Genomic DNA, 7875 nt, shown 5'->3' on the forward strand with positions numbered 1-7875 from the left:
GTGAATTAAAGTTATACATATTGATGAGATTTGTTGTTACATATTCATACATGCACACAATAATATAATTTAGCCAATATCACTCCCCAGCATTTCCCACCTCCCTCCCCTTGGTCATTTTCCTCTACAGATCTGCCCTTGATTTTCATGAGATCCACCCTTTCTTTTCCTTTTTCCCTCCCTAGTTTCCATATATGAGAGAAAACATACAACCTTTGACCTTCTGAGCTTCTGAGCTTGAGTTATCACTTAACATGATGGTCTCTAGTTCTATCTATTTTCCTGCAAATTACATGATTTCATTTTTATTTATGGCTGAATAAAATCCCATTGTGTATATAGTCCACATATTCTTTATCTAGTTCATCTGTTAATGGATACCTATGTTGTTTCCATAGTTTGTCTATTGTGAGCTGCTATAAACATGGGTATCATGTATCACTGTAGTAAGATGACTTTAATTCTTTAGGATAAAAAACAAGGAGTGATATGGCTGGGTCATATCGTGGTTCCATGCCTAGTCTTTACAGGAAAGTCCACACTGATTTCCACAGTGGTTGTAATAATTTACAGTCCCACCAACAGTGTAAAAATGTTCCTTTTCATCCACATCCTCTCAAGCATTTATAGTTATTTGTATTCTTGATGACTGCCATTCTGACTGGTGTGAGATGAAATTGTAAAGGTCAGGCGAACGTTGGAGGAAAAGACCACCAAGAGACTGTCTCATGCAACAGCAAAGGGTTTATTGGGGGTCCAGCATGCTGGGGCTCCAAGCCTACTTCGAAGAGTTAAAGAGCAAAGAGCCCCGAGAACAGCTTGAGCATTCTTTGAAAAGGGCAGGGACTTCACATACAGCATAACAAATCACCTCACGCCACGGGAAAATCAAACAACAACTCTAAAACATGATTAGCACATTCACTGGCGGGAACAAGTTAGGTAGGGGTGATTGGTCAGTACAAAAGGGGTATTCGTTTGAACTGATTGGTTTAAGCCAAGAGGGGTGTATGTGCTGAACTACATGGTTTCCCAACAGGTTATCAACTACCATAAACTACTGGGAGGGTTATCTGGCATCCCAGGTATTTCCCTGTCTCATGCTGATTGGTGGCTGCTAGGGGGCTGCTATGGATCCCCACCTAGCCTGACTGAGTCAGGGACACCTGGCGCAGCAGATCTCTCCTGTAGATAAACAACTTAGCAGGGTGGGAATGTGCCTAGGAGTGCTCTGTGGGTTTTTCCAAGGACAAAGGCCATGTCCCTTCCTTGGACAGCTTTGCTCTGATATAGAGGCTGGTTTTTCAAAATCTCAGTGCAGTTTTGATTTGCATTTCCCTAATTGCTAATAATTCTGGTCATTTTTTCATGTATTGTTAGCCATTTGAATTTCTTCTTTTGAGAGGTATCTGTTTATTTAATTTACCCATCTATTAACTGGGTTATTTGGGGGTTTTGTGGTAAGTTTTTCAAGTTTTTTATACATTCAAGATATTAACCCTCTGTATTTATCAGAAGAGTATCTAGCAGAGATTTTCTCCCATTCTGTGTATTCTTTCTTCACATTCCTAATTGTTTCCTTTGTGGTGCAGAAGCTTTTTAATTTGCTGCCATCCCATTTGTTAATGCTTGGCATTATTTCCTGAGCTTTAGGGATCCTATTGAAAAAGTTGTTGCCTGTGCCTAAAAGTCAGAGTGTTGACCATACATTTTCTTCTAGGAGTTGCATAGTTTCTGACCTAATCCTGATGTCTTTGAGCCATTTTGAGTTGATTTTTGTGTAAGGTGAGAGATAAGGGTCTAGTTTTATTCTTCTATGTTTGGGTAACCAGTTGTCCTAGCATCATTTGTTTTAAAAGCTATCTTTTCTCCAGTATATGTTTTGGCACGTTTGTCAAGGGTCAGATGACTGTAGATGGATGGATTTGTCTCTATTTCTTCTATTCTGTACTATTGGTCTATGTGTCTGTTTTTTTGCCAGTACCATGCAGTTTTTGTTACCATAGCTCTGTAGTATAATTTGAAGTTGTGATGCCTCCAGTTTTGCTTTCCTGGCTAAAAATTGCTTTGGCTATTCTGGATCTTTTATTCTTCCAAATGAATTTTAGGACTTTTTTTCCCCTAGTTCTGTGAAGAATGTCATAGTCATTTTGATGCCTCCAGTATCTGGATATCCATCTCATTCTGAAGATTTGGAAATTTTTCTGTTATTTCCCTGAAGAGTTTATCCAATCCATTAGGCCACATTTCACAGCCATTCTTGATTCCAGTAATTGTTAAATTTGGTCTCTTCATGTTGTCCCAGAGTTCTTTTATATTCTAGTTATGGTTACTTTTTTTTTTCCTTAACGCTGCCTGAATGTTTAAGCCTGGCCACTTCGTCTTCCAGCTATGTGATTCTGACTTCAGCATGGTCTACTCCACTAGAGAGACTTTCAACTGAACATTTTATTTGATTTATTGTGTCTTTCACTTTGAAGGTTTCTATTTGGTTCTTTTTCAATATTTCTACCCCCTTATTGAATTTCTCATTCATATTTTGTACTGACTTCCTTGATTCATTCAGTTCTTTTTCTGTGTTCTCTTGGAATTGATTGATCATTTTCACAATTATTCTTTTGAATTCCTTATCTGATATTTCATCCACTTCAATATTTTGGGGGTCATTGGCTGGTGAGCTATGAACCTTAGGAAGTATTGTGTTAGCTTGTTTCTTCACATTTCTTGTGTTCCTGAGTTGAGTTGTATGCATCTGTTAGAAGGGATTTCTCTTCCACTCTTATGTGTAGGCATTTTTAGGGCACAGTCTTCACTTACCAAAATGTCCTAGAGTGATCTAGATTGAGACCCCCTTGTAGGTGTGATATCCATAGCCTTTGTGTTATTTCTGTTTTTTGCAATAGCAATGGATGTCTGTAAGTGGGACCTAGGGACCTACCCCTAGCCATTTCTACTTGGGGCCTGGTCATTAGTTTGTTTTTTTTTTTCCTCTCTTCTAGTTTTTGTATTAAAGTATAGCTGGGGGGTTGTAGCTCAGTGACACAGTACTTGCCTAGCCCATGTCAGACACTGGGTTTGATCCTCAGCACTACATAAATAAATAAAATAAAAGTATTGTATTAAAAAAAGGATAGCTGAAGATTGAATATCATCAATTTGTGGAGCAAGGTACGCTGTCTTTCGGTTGAGTTCAGTTCAGCAGCAGAGTTTCTACTCTGTGAAATTGTATTGTCCCTGTTGGTTCTCAGCATCTCACTTCTGTTTTTCTTTTTTTTTTCTTTGTTTTTAGGGGAAAACAAATAATCACAACAACCAATGCAAACAATATACAGCATTTAACTAAATACTTGGTTCCTACTATGATATCTACAATGTTAATTACCATAAAAAAAGAACAGAATGGTAGGGTCAGCAATTGCCAACATCAAAAAAAAATAAGTAACCATGAACTATATCTGGCATTAAAGCAAAAAACAGGTTTCAACTATGTCATTCATTGCAGAAATAGTTGCAACAGCATTAATGGTGGAAGCAGGAGTTATTACTGCTAAAAGATGGTAAAAATATAGTTAATTAATAGGAAATAAAATGTGATAGGAAGATAGAAAAGAGTTTACAATTTCAAAAAGGGAAGGGAGAGAATGCAGAAGAGGTGTAGCATGTGATGGTTATAAGGAAGGAGAAAATAGAAGTAACAAAGTAAAGGGAGAGTGAAAGAGAGAAAAAGAGAATTTGACTGTTGGCAGAAGAAAAAAAAGACAAATGAAAAACAGTACAAAACCAAAATAAAATAAACTAATCAAAAACCATGACCCTCAAAAAAAAAAGGCAAGAAAAAATAACTACATTTTTAAATGCTAAAAATGAGAAAAAAAAGAAACAAATTTGTATATGTGACCATGATCCAACCAGCACAGAAAACACACACACACACTTCTTACCCAGGCATGGTGACTCATGCCTGTAATCCCAGCAGCTAGGGAGTCTGAGGCAGGAGGATCACAAGTTCAAAGCCAGCCTCAGCAACATCGAGGCTAATTAAGCAAGTCAGCGAGAACCTGTCTCTAAATAAAAAACAAAATAGGGCTGGGGATCTGGCTCTCAGTGGTGAGTGCTCCTGAGTTCAATCCCCTGTACCCCCCAAAAAAAGATTCTTAATGAAAAATAAAGAAATCATTTCCAGTGAGGTTGTCAAAATAGTTGATGAGAATAGATGGTCACTGTCTATGCGCGACTGTATTTCCATTTTTTCTTAGGCTACGTACTGAAAATGAGAGCAAGGGCTGAAGATTGTGAACCCCTTCCTCTTTTTATGTTGCTCACTGAGCTGCCAGTTGGAACAGCCTAAAACTGAAGCTGGTACAAATAAGTCTCAGCTTCTCTTCTCCCCAATATGAGATAGGATGGGATGGGAAGTACTGTCAGCTGGAGTTTTGTCTGCACAGACCAGATCAATGCACTCCTAGGGTGGGGCTGCTACAGAGTTCTATGAGTGGAGTTATGGCAAGTGGGGGTTAGGTCTAATCAGGTCTCAGGGGCTTTTTTGGGTGTTGTCTGCTCTGGAGAGATTAGATTAGCATGCTCCTAGGACTTGGCTCCAATGTAGACTTTCTTCTTTGTTTAATATGCCCAAATTTCTGAGTCTCTAAGATACTCTGAGGGTCCAATATTGAGTTTTAGTGAAATCCCTCTTTCACCCACCTCTCAGAAAAACAGTACTTCTGCTGCTTGGATTCTAAGCCATGGAACAACTAGGAATGTAGCCTTCCTCTACACCACCACTTTTAATCACCCAATTATATTGTTATATTGTGTACTGTGTGCATGTGCAAAGACGTAACAAAAAATCCCATCAGTATGTACAATTATAATGCAGCAAAGTGGCTGGGGTTGTAGCTTAGTGGTAGAGCACTTGCCTCCCATGCGTGAGGCCCTGGGTTCAATCCTCAGCACCACATAAAAATAAATATATTGTGTCCATCTACAACTAGAAAACATAGGCAAAATAAAAAGAGAACTGAGGATGTATCTTAATAGTAGAGTAATAGTCTAGCATGCCCAAGGAAGGCTCTGGCTTAAATTTCTAGGACCAGGAAAAAAAAACAGCTTCTTAAGTGGTTTATTTAGCTCACAAATTTGGAGACTGAAAGTCCCTACATATTGTATGCTCTAGTAAAGGACCCCCAGGCAAATAGCAAGAAGGCATGTTGGAGAAAGCCTCACTTCTTGAACCAGAAATCAAAGTGAGCTGGGTGGGGCCATTCAGTCTATAACAACCTCTCTTGAGAACTACCAAGGGGTTTCACGAGAACTACCTTAGTCTCTCTTGAGGGCTAGGCCCCATCTCTGAAAGATTCACAGCATCTTGCAACACTGCCACCCTTAGAACATGAACTTTCAGGGTCACTCAAACCATATTCAAACTCTAGTGTACTATATACAAAAATTAACTCTAACTGGATCAAATATCTAAGTCTAAAAGCTAAAACTACAAAACTGATAGAAGAAACCATGCTAACAAACCTTTATGACTTTGGTTTGGGCACGGACTCTTAAATCTGACACCAAAAGCACAGGTAACAAAAGAAAAAAATACATTAATTTCACTTTGTTAAAATTTAACATTTGTGTATCAAAGGACATCACCAACAGAATGAAAAGACAACCCCCACAGTTGGAGAGAATACTTACAAATCATATAACAGATAAGGATTTAATATCCAAAATATATAAAAGCCTCCCACAACTCAACAATAAAAGGACAACCTGCTTTTAAAATGGGCAAAGAGTGAGCTGATGGGTGTAGCTCAGTGGTTCTTGCCTAATATGCTCAAGGGCCCTAAGTTTGATAAACAGCACCTCAAAATAAACAAATAAAATGAGTAAAGGGAGCACAAATAAATACTGCATGTTCTCATTCATATGTGGAAGCTAAAAATGTTGGTTTTATTGAAGTAGAGAGTAGAATGGCAGTCACCAGAGGTTAGGAAGAGTAAAGGGTAGGGAGTGTAGAGGGAGGATGAATAACAGGCACCAAAATACAATCACATAGAATAAGTTCTAGCTGGGTGTGGTGGTGCACTCCTGTAATCCCAGTGGCTCAGGAGGCTGAGGCAGGAGGATTGCAAGTTCAAAGCCAGCCTCAGCAATTTAGCGAGGTGCTAAGCAACTCAGTGAAACCCTGTCTATAATTACATATAAAAATGGGCTGGGGATGTTGCTCAGTGGTTAAGCACCCCTGAGTTCAATCCCAGGTGGTCACAATACCTAAATAAAGAAATAAGAAAATAAGTTCTAATGTACCACAGCATAATAGAATGACTATAGTTCACAACAAGTTATTGTATATTTTATTTAAAAAAAAAACAACTAGAAGTTCAAAACCTCCCAACACAAAGAAATGATAGATGTTTAAGATGGAAATATTAATTATTCTGATTTAATCATTATGTATTACATAAATGTATTGAATTATCACATTTTATAATATAAACAGGTAAAATTATTATACGTCAATTAATAATTAGGAAAATTGTGCAAAGAACTTCAACAGACATTTTGCCAAATTAGATATACAAATGGCAATTAAACACAATAAAGACGTCCTACATCGTTAGTAATTAGGAAAACAAAGTAAAATCACAGACTTTACTCCTACTAGGATGGCTATGATTTAAAACACCAAGAAATAACAAGTGTTTGTGAGGATGTAGAGAAATTAGAACACTTGTGCATTACTGGGGATAATTACTGGTGCAGCCACCATGGAAAGCAATATGACAGTTCCTCAAAAAGTTAAACATACCAATATTTATCACACCACAATTCACAGTAGCAAAGTTATAAATGAGTGTAGGTGTCCATCAGCAGATGAATACATGAGGAAAATATGTTATATATACACAGTGGGAGTTTCAATTCGCTATAAAGAAATGATGCTATTTGTAGGAAACGGATGAAACTGGAGGCCATAATTTTGAGTGAAATAAGTCGTACTCAGAGAAAAGCATCATATGTTTTCTGTCACATGTGGAAGCTAGAGAGAGAAAAAAGGATGCCATGAAAATAGGAGGGAGACCTTTAGGGAGGAGGAAGGGAAACCAGAGAAGGGAGGAAGGGATAATGGGAAAGATATTGGGGAATGAAATTGATCATCTATGTTTTTATGTACATACAAATATGCCAATATGAAACTTATCATTCTATATAAATAATATGCACCAATAAAATAAAATTTTAAAAAGTTAAACAGAATTACTATGTGATCCAGATTTCACTTTGGGGTATATACCCATGAAAATTGAAAGGAAAGACTCAGATAGTTGTATACACATGTTCATAACAACATTATTCACAAAAGTCAAGATATGGAATCAACCTAAGTGTCCATCAACAGATAAACGGATAAACAAAATGTAATTTATACATGCACTAGAATATTATTCAATCATAAAAAACAAATTACATATTGATATACTCTACAATATGGATGAACCTTGGGAAAATTATGCAGAGCAAAATAAGCCAAACACAAAAGAACATACATTATATGATTCTACTCATATAAAAGTTGTTGAATAGTTAAACTCACAGGGTCATAAAGTAGATTAGAGGTTACCAGGGACTAGGATGGAAGAGGGGGGCGGGGGGAGGAGTTACTGTTTGATGGGTTCAGAGTATCTATTTAGGGTAACAAAAAATGAGGAATAATGGTTATAGTTGTACAATATTGTGAAATTAATGTGACTGAATTTTATATTTAAAATGGCAGTTTATATCACGTATATTTTACCACAATAAAAAAAGCAGTTGTGGTATCTATGTTAATGGTTCTATTTGAAGTAAGAGGCCATAACAAAAAATTGGGGGGGGGGG

General features: G+C 37.3%; 1 long non-coding RNA gene across 1 annotated transcript in view; it reads right to left on the minus strand.

The window, feature by feature from the left end:
* Positions 1-3256: 3256 nt before the first annotated feature.
* LOC125614382 overlaps positions 3257-7875 on the minus strand; it is an 8735-nt gene continuing 4116 nt past the window's right edge. The window contains exon 2 of the long non-coding RNA XR_007344986.1: positions 3257-3736. This is a non-coding gene — a long non-coding RNA (uncharacterized LOC125614382). The remainder of the gene's footprint in view (positions 3737-7875) is intronic.

Source organism: Marmota marmota, unplaced genomic scaffold (genome assembly GCF_001458135.2).
Source record: "Marmota marmota marmota unplaced genomic scaffold, marMar, whole genome shotgun sequence".
Classification (NCBI taxonomy): Eukaryota; Metazoa; Chordata; class Mammalia; order Rodentia; family Sciuridae; genus Marmota; species Marmota marmota.